At 41.5% G+C, this 16,746-nt stretch overlaps 2 long non-coding RNA genes across 2 annotated transcripts in view; one reads left to right on the top strand and one right to left on the bottom strand.

Annotated features, from left to right (window-relative positions):
• The window catches only part of LOC133231623 (uncharacterized), an 81,319-nt gene that overhangs the window by 48,964 nt on the left and 15,609 nt on the right, over positions 1-16,746 (top strand). The gene's annotated exons all lie outside the window — the stretch shown is intronic.
• LOC133231622 (uncharacterized) lies at positions 7,333-8,127 on the bottom strand. The gene is made up of 2 exons (XR_009731169.1): positions 8,045-8,127; positions 7,333-7,785 (listed from the first exon to the last, which is right to left on the bottom strand). It is a non-coding gene; the product is annotated as an uncharacterized LOC133231622 (long non-coding RNA).

The raw sequence follows: 16,746 nt of genomic DNA, 5'->3' as shown, positions 1-16,746 counted from the left end.
TGCTCAAACTCCTGTCCGTTGTGTCGATGATGCCATCCAGCTATGTCCTAACTATTCCCTTTATTCCCTTATTCTAGAAAGTTCTTTGTACCTACCCCAATCCCTAACGTGGCTGACTCCTCGTATTTCAGATATCCACTTTAAAATCACACCTCAGGACACAGACAGTAGAGAACAGACCTATGGACATGGCAAGGGGGCGGGGACACATGGAAGGGGAGGAGAGGGTGGGATGTATGGAGAGAGTAACATGGAAACATATATATCACCATATGTAAAATAGATAGCCAGTGGGAATATGCTGTGTGACTCAGGGAACTCAAACCAGGGTCTGCAACAACCTAGAGTAGGGGGATTGGGAGGGAGGTGGGGAGGGAGGTGGGAAGGAGGTTTAAGAGGGAGGGGACATAGGAATACCTGTGGCTGATTCATGTTGATGTTTGGAAAAATCAACACAATATTGTAGAACAATTATACTTCAATTAAAAAATAAATTTATTCATTAAAAAATCATACCTCAGGGCTTCCCTGGTGGTCCAGTGGTTAAGACTGTACTTCTGAAGTGGGCGCTGGTTCAATCCTTGGTCAGGGAACTAAGATACCACATGCCACTAGGGAAGGCCAAAAAATAAAAATAAAAATCACATCTCACAGGAAGTTTTCTTGACCACACAGGCTCCCACCCACTGCTACCCACTAAACTGTAAGCTCCTTGGAGGCAGGCACTATAATTAATTTGTTCACCACTGTTTTCCAGAGACTAGCACAGTGCCTGGAACATGTATGCTCCATAGATATTTGTGGAGAAATTAATAAATGAGTAAATAAAAAACTATTCAATTGATCCATCAATGGATGTATCCATCCATAACTGTATCTGTCCATGTGAATGGACATCTGTGAATGTGTAACTTCTGGTTACCTCTTCTGGATTACAAACCACTGAATTTAATGGCTTAACACAAATGTATTATCTCGTGTTCTATGTATCCAGTGTTCTCAACCGGGTAGTTTCTCTTGAGGTCTCTCATGTGGTTGCCATCAGGTGGCAGCTGGGGCGAGAGTCATCTGAAGTGACAGTTAATGCAGGCTGTCAACAGGGAACAGAGCTGGGCTGTCAACTAGAATGTCTACCCCTGGATTCTCCGTGTGGCTTGGGCTTGGTGGCCAGGTTCGAGAAAGAGTGTCCCAAAGAAGTATCTCCTTTTGTCTAGGACAAGGGGTCCCCAATCTCTGGGATATAATGCCTGATGATCTGAAGCTAATGTAATAATAATAGAAATAAAGTGCACAATAAATGTAATGCACTTGAATCATCCCAAAACCAACACCCCCTGATTCCCCATCCATGCAAAAATTGTCTTCCATGAAACTGGTCCCTCGTGCCAAAAAGTTTGTGGACCACTGGGCCAGGAGACCAAGGCAGAAGCTGCATGGCTTCTTATGACCTGGTCCCAGAAGTCCCACGTTGTCATTTAAGCCATATTCTACTAGTGATCAGTAAGTCACAGGCAAGCCACATTCAAGGGAGGAAATTTTATAAGGGCATAAAGGGCTAGTACTGAGAAGCATGGTTCCCTGGGGGCCATATTTGCAGGCTAGTTGCCACGGCCTCTTACATCATGAAAATATAGGTGCCTCTATTCCTAGTTTTGGAGAAGGAAATGGCAACCCACTCCAGTATTCTTGCCGGGAGAATCCCATGGACAGAGGACCCTGGTGGGCTACAGTCCACGGGGCTGCAAAGAGTTGGACAGGACTAAGCGACTTCACTTTGACTTTCATTCCTAGTTTACATTCCTTTGTTTATTTGTCTTAGGCTCTTCCCCTCACCTTCTATAACTTGTGTCCGTTACTGCAAGGACACTTATGGGTAAGAGTTGAGCATCTCTCCCTCAAGTGTTCAGAGGGCTGACACTAGCCATTCAGTTCCTAGTTACTCCAGGAAACTGGTCTCTGTTTTGGATGCTAACTTGCTGTGGGAGGAGCAGCAGTCTTTCTGCGCCTCTTGGTGTGATGGAAGAGAGGCCAGGGATGCTGGTCGACATCCAGGAATCTTGGTGCTCACTGTTCATCGCCAAGAGCAGTGCGCTGACCCCGGCCAGCACGCTCGGCACTGAAATCACCGGCTTTGAGAGCCAAGCCCTCAGAGAATTGAGTTTGGGATAGTTTCAAGGGTGGGAGATGCCAGGCCTGTCTCAGTTCTGCCTTGGAGCTAGTGTTTTTCATCCAAATGTGAAAAACTCTGTCCCTCCACCTCTCTCGCACTCCCACACCTCCTCCTTCCCCTCTTTTCCAAATGTCCTTCCAGCTGCTATTTTCGATTCCAGCCTCAAGGCAAATGTTTCACTGTAGCAGAGTTACTGTAAAATTCCTTCCCGTGCTCCCACAGATAATGGGACAATTCCCTTGAGGACCTCAGAAACCTACCACTTCAGAAGTGGCACAAAGGCAATCCCAAAAGGCAGATCTAAGGAAACAGAGCTCTAATAAAAGGTTATCATCAGAGGGACAGGGTCAGACGGTATGATTGTTTTTCATGGCTCTGGCTGAGTCTAGGCACATTTTCTTTCTCTTTTGAGGACCATCTGTTTCAAAGCACCAGAGACAACTGGGGGGCAGAAAACAGTGTTATGAAGTTTGCCTAATGGGCCCGTAAACATACGAACCTGGGATATAAAAAGAACTTCAGTGGGCAGTGTATACACAAGGAGAAATACCTTATCTAAAAACAACTTGAAAAACTGCAGAGGAAGCAGCATCCTTGAAAAACAATGAGTCATAAATCTTTTTTTTTTTTTTTTAACTCTGATGGACAGAGAATACATAAAAGGGGCTGCACCGAATACTGATGATAGGTGTTTCCATTTCACTGCCATTTCAGCATGTCTGGGGAAGGCGGGAGGATCGTCTATGTCAAGTTTAAGAAATAACACTGTCTGAATCATCATGAAAAGGAATCCCTCCAATTAAACAGTTCTGGAAATCTGTGTGTTGTCTTGAAGTAGTGCTGCCTGGTTGCTAATTGGTTTCTCCTGTCATGCTTCAGCTTTTGAAATATACATTTCAGTTCAAATTTATTCCTTCAGTACTAAGGCAAGTTCAGATGGTCACCTTTATTGAATCTGCTTTAAATTGTAAAAACTGGTTGTTGACTGTCAGAGACAGAGATAAACATCCTTCCTAAGCAAGTCAGAATGTAATTTACAAAAGTTACAAAAAGTGATGATAGTCAAGTGTTTCCTGCGGGACTCTCCCAGGAGACAGGTAAGTAGAAAGGTGAAGGTTTATGAGGACAAATTTATAGGTGTGGGGTAGATTTGGCCTCAGTTTCTAATCCCTTCCTCTCTTTATGTCCCTTACCAGGGCATTTTGTAGATCCTCCCCAAGAGGGAAGGAATAGATTTTTCTACCCTTTGACTCTGAGTCTGGCCATCTGATTTACTTGGGCCAAAGGAACTTTCATATGGATGGTATAAATAGAGGCTTAAAGAAGGACTTGCTCCATTGAACATCTTACTTTTCCACCTCTGCCACTGCCAAGAGAAGAATGTGCCCAGGCTGACTGGCTGGTTCCCGGAGAAGAGGGAAAAACACACGGGCAGAGTTGCCCTGCTAAGCTCAGTCTGCAAGAGAGCCTCAGCTGACTGCCCATGAATGAGCAAGCTCAGTCCAGATCAGCCAACCCCAGCCAATCCCTAGATGCATGAACTGTAATAATAAAGGATTGTTATTATTATGGTGGATTACTATTGTTATGCAATAGCAACTAATCCATAGAGGTGTTATGGGGTCATATTGACTCAGGTAGTTCTACAACCTCAGAATAGCCCTAATATCATAAGGGTTAATAACCAAATGAGTCAACAGAGACAGTAGTGGATATTTGCATAATGGGTCCACCGTTCCTATCCAAAACCACAGGAAGCCTTCCTTAGCCTCAAGAAAATTCCTGAAACTTTACCTGAAACCTCCATCTTGGCTTGGGTTCCTCCACAAGTTGACATTGAGATAAGGACTCAAATGTAAGTAGTTTAAGTGGTGTAAGTGTGGGAGTGGGTGATATAAGGGAGGGAGCAGATATTAGACAATAAAAGATGTGTTGCCAAACCAGGCGGCTCAAGTGGTAAAGAATCTGCCTGCCAATGCAGGAGACACAGGAGACGCGGGTTCGATCCCTGGGTTGGGAAGATCCCTTGGACGAGGAAATGGTAACACACTCCAATATTCTTGCCTGAAAAATCCCATGGACAGAGGAGCCTGGTGGGCTACAAAGAATTGGACATGACTGAGCATGCATGCACACTCGCATGTCAGCTACTATGAACAACTGGAGCTCAATCACACTGGGTGAGCTGAGACCGACCCAGTGCTGAACATTCCTCAGAGTAATCCCATCCAAGGGACAGGGAACTGGGGTATTTCTTCACCTCTGGACAGTCACTCTGTCTGAAGGCTGCTACAGGAGTATAATATCTGGGTACTTCCAGCCACACTAGCAGTGGCCAGAAAAACTCTCAGACACGGAAATGCAAAAGCTGGTGATCAGAAGTCTAATCGTCTTGTACCAGAGTGATAAGGCAAGGGGATAAGGGTGGGGTACTGATGTGTCTGTTGCTACTGTTGGGGTTCTGCCTCAATTTGGGGAGCATGAAATCGTGGTAGGCTGGGTGCCAGGTGGGTCAAGAATGTGCAGGTTAGATGGGAGTAGTAGGACTCCATGTGCTTCCCCATGCTGGTCTTTTTTTAAAATATACATATATATATATATATATATATATATACACATACACACACACACACACACACACTTATACACATTTTTCCTGTGACTTTTCCAGTCGTTTTTTATCCCTCCTATCACTTTCTATTGTATCCATTCCTCTGGGGTGAAGACGGGTGGCAATACCCATGACTGGCTTTTTTTGTAAGCTGCCCACAAGTCTTGACAGCCCCAGGTCTGTCTAGTCTTTGGAGCAAGGAGATTGATGCTATGAAATTGGAAATGCAGGCCCTGCAATTTTACAACACCTACATACAGTGTCAGATTTCCATTTGAAAAGCACAACATCCAGTGTGATAAGGACAGTCACAGCTAACTCAGTAGCTGTGGCGTTAAAAAGCCATGTGTATTGATCAGTGCTCCTCAAACGTTTTCATCAGTTCCAATACCAACAGAAAAAGTTAAACCATGTGCCCTCAACCCTGCTGGTAGCCCAAAGTGGGTTTATTTGAATATAAAATGTTTTAAATTATTTAACACTGCATGTAGTGGACATGATGGTTTTGTCTGCCAACATCATTTCCTGAGGGAAATCACTGTCCACCTACTGCACCATTGCCGGGGGTGTATTGTTCATAATGGCTTTGATCCCTAGTCACAGGGCTGAGCTGCTGGCATGGACCAGGGAAGGGTACCAATTCTGTACCGATCATGGCACCCCACTGACACAGCACATATCTCAAGCAAAGAACAATTGCAGTGTCTTCATAAGTGAAAGTGTTATTCGTTCAAATAGTGTCCAACTGTTTGTGACCCCATGGACTGTAACCTGCTAGGCTCCTCTGTGCATGGGATTCTCCAGGCAAGAATATTGGAATGGGTAGCCATTCCCTTCTCTAGGGGATCTTCCCAACTCAGGGATCAAAGCAGGGTCTCCCACATTGCGGGCAGATTCATTACTATCTGAGCCACCAAGGAAGCCCCGTCTTTTCATAGGTGTATGGATATAAGGAAAAAGAAGTTATTTTCCTTCTTGTGGTTGGCTAAGTAAGGTAAATAAGGATCTGAGTTGCCAACAGTCAGCTTAAGTGTAAGTTGGAGAAAGCCTCCATACAGAAGGGGGCAAGCAGAGCAGATAGATGGAGAGAGTTCTGACAACATCACTGGAGCACCTGTATATCCAGCCGTACCTGAAGTTGCATGGGCTTTCCAAATAAGTGAGTCCTGCCAATAAAAGGCAGGTAGTTTGTTTAAGCTAGTTCATTTGAGATGGAACAATTTCAACAATTGCTTAGTAAAATAGACATTCCAGGAAAAGTGCCTTGTTTATCCTGTGGCTTCATATTTACCCCTGCACATGGTCACCTATCCCCTCAGCATGTGTGAGGCCTTAGCATCTTTATCTCAGTTCAGTTCAGTCGCTCAGTTGTGTCCAACTCTAGTCTTCAAATCAGCATTGATTCAGAACACTTTTGCTTTAAATTTCCCCAGCTCCTCCCCAATCGAAGCTGCCTTCGAAGAGTTTAAGCTCTTTGCTGTGTCTTATCCCAGCTACCTAGTCTTCCCACCAGTCTCTCCAAAACTTACAGGTTTGCTCCCGTGCCTCCTTTCTTTATATATATGTGTGTGTGTGTGTGTGTGTGTGTGTGTGTGTGTGTGTGTGTGTGTGTATATTATTGTTATTTATTTATTTTTGGTTGTTGCTGTTAGGGCTTTTCTCTAGTTGCGATATGACAGCTTTTCATTGCAGTGTCTTCTCTTGTGGCAGAGCTCAGGCTCAGTAGTTGTGGCCATGGGCTCAGTTGCTCCGTGGCATGGGGAATCTTCACAGACCCAGGATCGAACCTGTGTCTCCTGCATTGGCAGGCGGATATTTTACCACTGAGTCATCAGGGAAGCCCCTCCTATGCTGCCACCTTCTTCTTTTTAAAGCTAATAAGTTTAAAAAAATTATTTATTTGGCTGCTCCGGGTCTTAATTGTGGCACACAGGATCTTCATTGCCAAGTGCAAGATCTTCGTTGAGGAATGTGGGGTCTTTTTCAGTTGTGGCCATGTGGGCTCCTAGTTTCAGCCTGCAGGATCCAGCTCCCTGACCAGGGATCAAACCTGAGTTCCCTGCATTGGGAGCGTGGAGTCTTAGCCACTGGGCCACCAAGCAAGTCCCCTTCTATTCCTTCTTGGATCCTCTACTATCCACTTAATATCATTCTTTGCAGATCTCTTTTCTGTGCCTCCCTACCCTTACTATCTTGATTATGGAAAATCTAACCTTTGGGTTCGCACAGAGTCGGACACGACTGAAGCAACTTAGCAGCAGCAGCAACCTTTGGGAAAATCAAATCCATGGGATGTTAGGAGAGAAACTTGTGACCGATTTCTGGGGTCAGAGCAGAGAAGAATATAGCAGGGCAGCATACCATCACCAGAGCAGACTGGGGACATCACATGGAGTGGAAGCGGCGAGTCTGGTTTTCAGGCACAGAAAGCAAAGGCAGGATCCCAGCCCCAAGACAATAACCACAAAGCATTCCTCTTTTATGAAGAAGCTATGTACCTATCGCACTATACTTATGTGCTATAGAAGTACACAAAAGAAGTAGACAGGCCCTACTTTCAAGGCAGTTTTAATTTAGCCGAAGGATAAAGTAAAAATCTAGAGAATGATCACGAGGTAAAACATAACAGTGCGTGGCAGAGCAGAACAAAGAGCATCAGATGAGTAATCAGCAGATGCGGTGGAAGGGAATGGCTGAGTGAGGTAAATTCGTGAAAGAGGGAGTCTTGGAGGAAATTAATCTTGAGCCAGGCCCTGAAGGAAGTAATTGACAAATGTAAACTCGCCAGCTGGCTATGGGGAAAGCAGCTCTGTCTGCAGGGGTTGTGTAACTCAAATCTGCTCTGACCTGTTTGTGAAGACACAGGCCAACTCTGAAGCTATTCAGCCTGCATCTGTAAGGCTGCACAAAACCACTGTTTTGGTCAAAAGAATGCAGTAGTTTGGCGCTGGGTGCACCCTGTAGATGATATCATGTCTGTAGATCAAAGTGGAGCCAGTGTCACCTGCAAGGGGAAAAAAAGAGTTGGAAAATAGTTTCTAGTTAGGCCTTTTTTTTTTTTTTTTTGGCCTCTGTTTCCAAGGTGAATTTTTAAGATAAAGATTTTCATCTTGATTATAGCTCTTGGTAAGTAAAGGTCATTTAAAAACTGTGATTCCTTGCAGTGAAGTGCAGAACTTATGGCCATATAAATTCTTGTTATGTTAAACGTGCTAATTGAAGCAGAAGTCCTCTACAAAACACAAACAAAGAAGCAAACCTACTTTTTGCCTCAGGAGCACAAAGCTAAAGAGAATCCAGGAGGTTGCAGGTTGTTCTCTCCTTGTGGAAGATACCAGATAAAACATGGTCTTTAGCTATAACAAAAACGTATTTTTAAGTTTCTTATTCTGGCAAAATAAAAGCAAGTTGTAAAGAAACCACTTCTGTCAAGACTAGAAGCTTTGGCCTTATTGCCATTGTTAAAAGCAATCCAAGAAATACTATTTAAGGCTAATTTTGCTGTCCTTTTAAGAAAACATTTGAAACCATAAACAGCCTGTAATGAAAAAAACAAAACAAAACAAAACCAACAATAATCCGAATTGGAAGGACGAATTCCTCTTTGTTGGCAAGTATCAAATTACAATGTCCCCTGTCCGTGGATAAGACAGAGAACTGTGTTCTTTGAGGCTGCCAACCTCTCACTTGACAACCAGTACAAAAATTTAACAATAAATGAAACTGACAGCCTACTTCACCAAACTGAGAATACATCTGAACTTCTCCAGAAAGACAGCCAGACTTGAGTTCATTTCCCTGGAGGCTGAGTTACAGCAACACCTAATGCAAACAATGATGGGCACATATTTATTTCCAAGGCATTGGTAGCCTGTGTCTGGTTCCAGTCTTACCGCAGAACCAAGATCAACTTTCATAGCTTTTCACTAAATGGATGGGATGTGAAATTACTCACATTGACAATCGGCGTTTGCACGGGCTCCAGTAATTACGTAGCCGAGCACAGCAGGAAAGAGGCACTAACAAAAGCATATAGACAATTGGTTATCATCAGTTTCCTCGGGGGCTGACACATGTATCTGCAGTAAAACAAAAACAAACAAAAAAAGAGGTATTGGGTAAAGCCTATTCCTTCCAAATCCAACAGGCAGAATGTAGTTAGCAGGTGACTTCTCCAGCCATCTTTAGAAAGTCTGTGCACCCATATCTAAACATAGTCAGGATCTGTGGGCTGAGGAACCAAGGACCTCACTATCTGTCTCATCATTTCTGCCCTCCACCCCTCTTCCATCTCATTCCACTAATCCCATCTTTTATTCTGCTCCATTTGTGACAAGAGAATCAAAGGACCTCTTTCACAATGGACCAGAGTGAACAGCTTCATTTTCATCTTTTTTAAAAATATATATATATATTTATGTACTTATTTATTTGGCCCCACTGGGTCTTAGTTGTTGTATGCAAGACCTTCCATTTTTGTTGCAGCATGTAGGATCTTCAGTTGCAGCGTGTGGGATCTAGTTCCCCGACCAGGGATGGGACCTGGGCCCCCTGCATTGGGATCTCAGAATCTTAGCCGCTGGATCTCCAGGGAAGTCCCCCTTCATTTTCATCTTTAAAGGCTTCCTACCTTCGGATTGGTTTTTATCTCAAATGTATCAGTCTATGTAACAAGGACAAAGAATGAAGACAAAGGTAAAGCAAATTAGGACCCAGATAGAGAGCCTGTGGAGTGTGGATGTGAGAGAAACTGCTCCTTGTCTCCAGATCTCAAATTTGTCTTGCAGTCACCAAAAGATTTGCCTTGCAGTCCTGATCCAGGACTTAAGAAACATCCTTCTCAGGAAGGAGTCCACAAGGTCAACTTCCTCACTGTTACAAGAATGATTTATTTCCTCTAAAAGATTCCATCTAATTCAACCAAAAGCGATTTAATTTTTTAAAAAGCCCTTTATGTGCTTGTATAAATATAACTTAAGTAGGAAGTTTCTATTAATATTTTGACAGTTTTGGGAATAAAGGTATAAGTGGGAAAACAATTCTCATGAAGTACATTAAAAACTGGATTAAAAATGCTAGAAGATCAGGTTCATCTTTTGTTAATTTTGGTTTCATTTGGGATCTAGGCTGTCGATCTGTCAAGAGAAAGACTCATTTCTTTCATTCCTTTGCCTGTCCAAAGTTAAAATAATAATAGGAAAATATTCCTATCCATGTTTGGTATCAATTTCCTTTTTGCAGTCCCAGAAAACCAGATTGGAGAAGAAAACCAACAGTTTACTGAATGTCAGGCATTATGTTAGGTACTTTATATACAGTATATATTTCATAAATGTTATCTAATTTAATTTTTACAACACTGAAGAATTATTAAACCCCAGGGTGTCTGGCTTCTAAGCTTGAGATCCTCCCTCACCATTCCATTATGGCACATGGTTTGCCAATTTTCTGAGAAAGAGAATACAATAAAATTTACTTGACAGTAAAATCATAATGAAAATAACTTAATCTTCTACTGTGATCAAAAAGGCACTTTATCTCCAAGTTTTATTTTTCTAAACAGCAGCTATCAAGGCTTAGTTTTATCTTATTACTTTTATATCCATCACAATAAAAAATAAAACAGGAATAGGTTAGGCTGCAACTATATGATCCTATGTCATATTCTAATATCAAATTATTAATCGCTGTTTCTAATACAATGAGAGGCTAGAAAAAAAGTAATTATTTGGTTGTCCAGAAAGTCTGTTCAGGTTTTTCCATAAGAGTGTACAAAAACTCAAATGAACTTTCTGGCCAACCCAGTATTTAAGAATATTGATTGTGTAGATTCCATATGGTATTTGGTATTATTTACTTAGTTGTATAAATCCATTATGGCCTGCTATCAGCATTTGGGCCCAAAGACTTTAGGCAAAATTACAGGCCTTAATCTCTCAAACAAACATCTTGTTTTCTCTTTAACTGTGACCTTAAATGATAGTAGACAACATAAACAGGTTCGAGAAAGGTTGAGAAAAATTTGTAGATCTCAGCTGCCTAATAGATTTAGAAGAATTAAGTAATTTGGGGGTACATCCATAATTTCTGAGAGCATTATCATGGAAAACCACCACTCTTCCCACTGAACGTCCCTTAGAGAATATTGAGAGATTGCATTTTTAATGCCTTTCTCATCATCTTTCCCTCAAAACCCATTTTGCTTTTTAACTATCTAATCTGTTAATTTTATCACCATTTTTTAAGTCTCCCAGGATAAAAATCTTAGAATGGCATCTCCCCAAATAAGTTCTATGAAATACTAAGGCCTGTGATATACTCGTAAGGTTTTACCAAAAGAAGAATCTCTTTAGGGAATGCTAGGTTAAAGAAAATTACCGAGATTCCACTTCCAGTGATGGCCCAGGAGCCAGATACTGAATGTGGCCAACACTATTAACAAGGGAATGGCATGGGATGAACTTCCCATTTTTACAGCTGTTTGCCTTCATATAAAGCAGGCCCCTACTGGGAGCTGCCCCAAGCAGAGTGGCTAAAACTCAAATAAAAACTCAGTGTTACTGAGTTGAAGAACTAGAAGACACAGTTTGGGTGACTACAGCAGCTAGAAAATGGAAGGAATTTCAGAAAAAGAACCAGAAAGGGGAAGGCCCACATTCTATGCATAAATTCTGCTCAAATCTGTCAGATATTTGTACTGTGCATGTATGGTACAGACTCCAAGAAACCCTAAAAGAAGTATACTGAGATTTCAGTTGATTCCCTTCTCAGAAAAGATAAGTGTTTGTAATTTGAGCTCAGCCACATTATCTTTCTACTAAAAAAACAAACAAACTTTTTAAAGGAAGATAATAGAATTCAGGATTTCTACAGTGTATTATTATCAATGTCCAGGATGCAATCCAAAATTCAGCACACAAAGAAATGTGATTCCTACTCAAGAGAGAAGATAATCAACAGAGACCAGCCCCTCTAGATGACCTAGATAATGGGACTGCAGACAGTAATTTTAAAGTAGGCCTATATGGGGAAATAAACTTAAAAAAAAGAGAGTAGATATATGTTTATGTGTAACTGATTCACTTTGCTGTATATCTGGAAATATTAATAACACAACACTGTAAATCAGCTACACTCTAAGGCTTTCTTGGTGGTCCAGTGGTTAAGAATCTGCCTTGCAATGTGGGAGATGCTGGTTCCATCCCCGATCTGGGAAGATCCCACATGCCACAGGGCAACCAAGCCTGTGTGCCACAAGTACTGAAGCCCGCACAATGTAGAGCCTGTGCCCCACAACAAAAGCCACTGCAATGAGAAGCCCGCCCACCACCGTTAGAGAGTAGCCCCTACTCGTGGCTACTGGAGAAAGGCTGCATGCAGCAAAGAAGACCCAGCACAGCTAAATACAAAAAAATAAATAATCCATTAACAACTATGCTCCAATAAATTAAATAAAAATATTAAGTAGCCATTATAGCAAAGTTCAATGATTATAAGAGAAAATAAGCTCACAGTGAATGAAAAGATATGAAATCGCAACAGAAAAATAGAAATTCTACAACCAAAAAATATAATCTCAAAATTATACAGATTGCTTCAGTGCAGAATTTTTAAATGTGTTCATGTGCATCGTGAATGAATAAAATGAACGATGAAATTGTTTCCCGAGTTTCATCACAGAATACCAAGAACATCTAGAGAACACAGAGTAATACTACTGAGATTCAAGTGAAGGTATCTGTGATTAATCTGTAAACAAAAGCTCTAGGACTTTGGTTTGACTCTGGTACTAAAAACTCTATAGGGCAGATATATTTCTGAGATATGAGACAGAGAACAACTTTGTATTAAGTACTTATTATGTGCCAGGCAGTTAATTTCATAAAATAATTTTATTGTTCTTGATTTCATATAAAGTATTTTACTAATGAATTTGAGCAAACTCTGGGAGATAGTGGAGGACAGAGGAGCTTGGCATGCTGCAGTCCATGGGGTCACAAAAAGTAGGATACGACTTAGCAACTGAACAACAACAAAATTTTACTAAAAAAAAAAAACAAAAAACTACACATGGACATCACCAGATAGTCAACACTGAAATCAGATTGATTATATTCTTTGCAGCCAAAGATGGAGAAGCTCTATACAGTCAGCAAAAACAAGACCGGGAGCTGACTGTGGCTCAGATCAGGAACTCCTTATTGCCAAATTCAGACTTAAATTGAAGAAAGGGAAAACTCCTAGACCATTCAGGTATGGCCTAAATCAAATCCCTTATGATTATACAGTGGAAGTGACAAATAAATTCAAGGGATTAGATCTGATAGACAGAGTGCCTGAATAACTATGGATGGAGGTTCATGACATTGTACAGGAGGCCGGGATCAAGACCATTAACAAGGAAAAGAAATGCAAAAAGGCAAAATGGTTGTCTGAGGAGGCCTTACAAATGGCTGTGAATGGAAGAGAAGTGAAAGGCAAAGGAAAAAAGGAAAGAAATACCCATTTGAATACAGAGTTCCAAAGAATAGCAAGGAGAGATAAGAAAACCTTCCTCAGTGATCAGTGCAAAGAAATAGAGGAAAATAATAGAATGGGAAAGTCTAGAGATCTCTTCAAGAAAATTAGAGATACTAAGGGAATATTTCATGCAAAGATGGGCACAATAAAGGACAGAAATGGTATGGACCTAACAGAAGCAAAAGATATTAAGAAGAGGTGGCAACAATACACAGAAGAACTGTACAAAAAAGATCTTCATGACCCAGATAATCACAATGGTGTGATCACTGACCTAGAGCCAGACATCCTGGAATGTGAAGTCAAGTGGGCCTTAGGAAGCATCACTATGAACAAAGCTAGTGGAGGTGATGGAATCCTAGTTGAGTTATTTCAAATCCTAAAAGATGATGCTGAGAAAGTGCTGCACTCAATATGCCAGCAAATTTGGAAAACTGAGCAATGGCCACAGGACTGGAAAAGGTCAGTTTTAATTCCAATTCCAAAGAAAGGCAATGCCAAATGTTCAAACTACTGCACAATTGCACTCATCTCACATGCTAGTAAAGTAATGCTCAAAATTCTCCAAGCCAGGCTTCAACAGTATGTGAACCGTGAACTTTCAGATGTTCAAGCTGGATCTAGAAAAGGCAGAGGAACCAGAGATCAAATTGCCAACATCTGCTGGATCATTGAAAAAGCAAGAAAGTTCCAGAAAAACATCTGCTTCTGCTTTATTGACTATGCCAAAGCCTCTGACTGTGTGGACCACAACAAACTGTGGAGAATTCTTAAAGAGATGGGAATATCAGACCACCTGACCTACCTCTTGAGAAATCTGTATTCAGGTCAGGAAGCAACAGTTAAAACTGGACATGAAACAACAGACTGGTTCCAAATAGGGAAAAGAGTATGTCAAGGCTGTATATTGTCACCCTACTTATTTAACTTATATGCAGAGCACATCATGAGAAACTCTGGGCTGGAGGAAGCACAAGCTGGAATCAAGATTGCTGGGAGAAATATCAATAACCTCAGATATGCAGATGACACCAGCCTTATGGCAGAAAGTGAAGAGGAACTCAAAAGCCTCTTGATGAAAGTGAAAGAGGAAAGTGAAAAAGTTGGCTTAAAGCTCAACATTCAGAAAACTGAGATCATGGATCTGGTCCCATCACTTCATGGCAAATAGATGCGAAAACAGTGAGAGACTTTATTTTTTGGAAGGGCTCCAAAATCACTGCAGGTGGTGACTGCAGCCATAAAATCAAATGACACTTGCTCCTTGGGAAAAAAGCTATGACAAACCTAGACAGCATATTTAAAAGCAAAGGACCTTTGCCAGCAAAGGTCCATCTAGTCAAAGCTATGGTTTTTCCAGTAGTCATGTATCGATGTGAGAGTTGGACTATAAAGAAAGCTGAGCACTGAAGAATTGATGCTTTCGAACTATGCTGTTGGAGAGGACTCTTGAGAGTCCTTGGACTAAAAGGAGATCCAACGAGTTCATCATAAAGGAAATCAGTCCTGAATATTCATTGGAACAGAGCAGGCGATGGCACCCCACTCCAGTACTCTTGCCTGGAAAATCCCATGGACGGAGGAGCCTGGTAGGCTGCAGTCCATGGGGTCACGAAGAGTCGGACACAACTGAGTGACTTCTTTCACTTTTCACTTTCATGGATCGGAGAAGGAAATAGCAACCCACTCTAGTGTTCTTGCCTGGAGAATCCCAGGGATGGGGGATCCTGGTGGGCTGCCATCTATGAGGTCACACAGAGTCGGACACAGCTGAAGTGACTTAGCTGCAGCAGCAGCATTTATTGGAAGGACTGATGCTGAAGCTGAAACTCCAATGCTTTGGCCACTTGATGGGAAGAACTGACTCATTTGAAAAGACCCTGATGCTGGGAAGGATTGAAGGCGGGAGGAGAAGGGGACAATAGAGGATGAGAAGGCTGGATGGCATCACTGACTCAATGGACATGAGTTTGAGTAAACTCTGGGAGTTGGTGAGGGACAGGGAGGCCTGGTGTGCTTCCCTCCATGGGGTCGCAAAGAGTAGGACACGACTGAGCGACTGAACTGAAGAAAAAGAACTTCTTTTCAAGGTCTTCCATTAGTACATATACACCAGCATTCAAACTCAGTTCTGAAAAAAAACCAAAAATATTTGGCCTTCCCTGGTGATCCAGTGGTTCAGACTCTGCTTCCAATGCAGGGGCCACAAGTTTCATCCTGGGTCAGGGAACTAAGGTCTCACACATACCATGTGGCAAAAAAACCCACCACCAACAAAAGCTCAATTCTCCCTGAATTCCAAGTCCACACTCTTCATTCTATTCCCTTGATACCCAAAATATGATATGTGAACCAGCAGAAAGAGAATTATCTGGGAGCTTGTTAGAAGTGCAGAATCACACAGTCCTGTTGAAGATCTACTAAATCAGAACCAATCTGCATTTAACAAGGTGTTTGGAAAACTTGTATGCACGTTAAAGCATACAAATGCCTTGAGAAGCATTGGTCTAAACAGTGGTTCTCAAAGTGTAATATCTGGACCAGCAGTATTAGCATCACCTGAGGACTTGTTAGAAATGCAAATTCTTGGACCCAGTTCTAGAACTACTAAATCAGAACATCTGTGTTTTAACAGGCTCTTCAGATGATTTGATGCACACTAAAGTTTGAGAGCAGGCAGTTATACTATGCTGCCTTACATTAAATTACTGAAATCACTGAGCCTAGCTAGATGGGAGAATGTGTAAAAGGCAAGAGTGAGTGAAACTTGGATTCTGGCAAAAATGAATGAAGACCTAATAGGATAAAGTTTCAAGTTATAACCTATATGAAGAAAAGCATACAATATTACTGGAAGACATATAAAGATATTAAATCTAAATATGAAGGAAATGTAAATGCCTTAAAAATTAACATGCTCATTGAATATAATTAGAATTGCTGTCCTAGTAAGCAGGAGTTTAATAAAGCATAAGAATTTATAACCAGATCAATGAAATAGATTATATGACTCCAAATATAGTGATTTTCAGAAGCATAACCCCTACTATACATTATACCCTCAGTTTTAATTTAATTTATAACTGGAAGTTTAAACCTTTGGCCTCCTTCACCCATTCCACCCATACCCACCTTCTACATCTGGCAACCACCAATTTCTTTATATCTGTGAGCTGACTTTTTGTTTTAAATTCCCATTATAAGTGAGATTATACAGTACTTGTCTTTCTCTGTCTGACTTATTTCATTGACCATAATGCCCACAAGGTCCATCCATGTTGTTGCAAATGATAATATTTTCTTCTTTTTTATAGCCAAGTAATATTCCAACACACACACACACACACACACACACACACACACTCGTGCTCAGTTGCTTCAGTCATGTCCATCTCTTTGAGACCCTGTGGACTGTAGCCTGCCAGGCTTTTCTGTCCATGGGATT

The sequence above is a fragment of the Bos javanicus genome, chromosome 19, assembly GCF_032452875.1.
Source record: "Bos javanicus breed banteng chromosome 19, ARS-OSU_banteng_1.0, whole genome shotgun sequence".
In the NCBI taxonomy this organism is placed as follows: Eukaryota; Metazoa; Chordata; class Mammalia; order Artiodactyla; family Bovidae; genus Bos; species Bos javanicus.
This window is presented reverse-complemented; position numbering and strand designations above follow the sequence as displayed.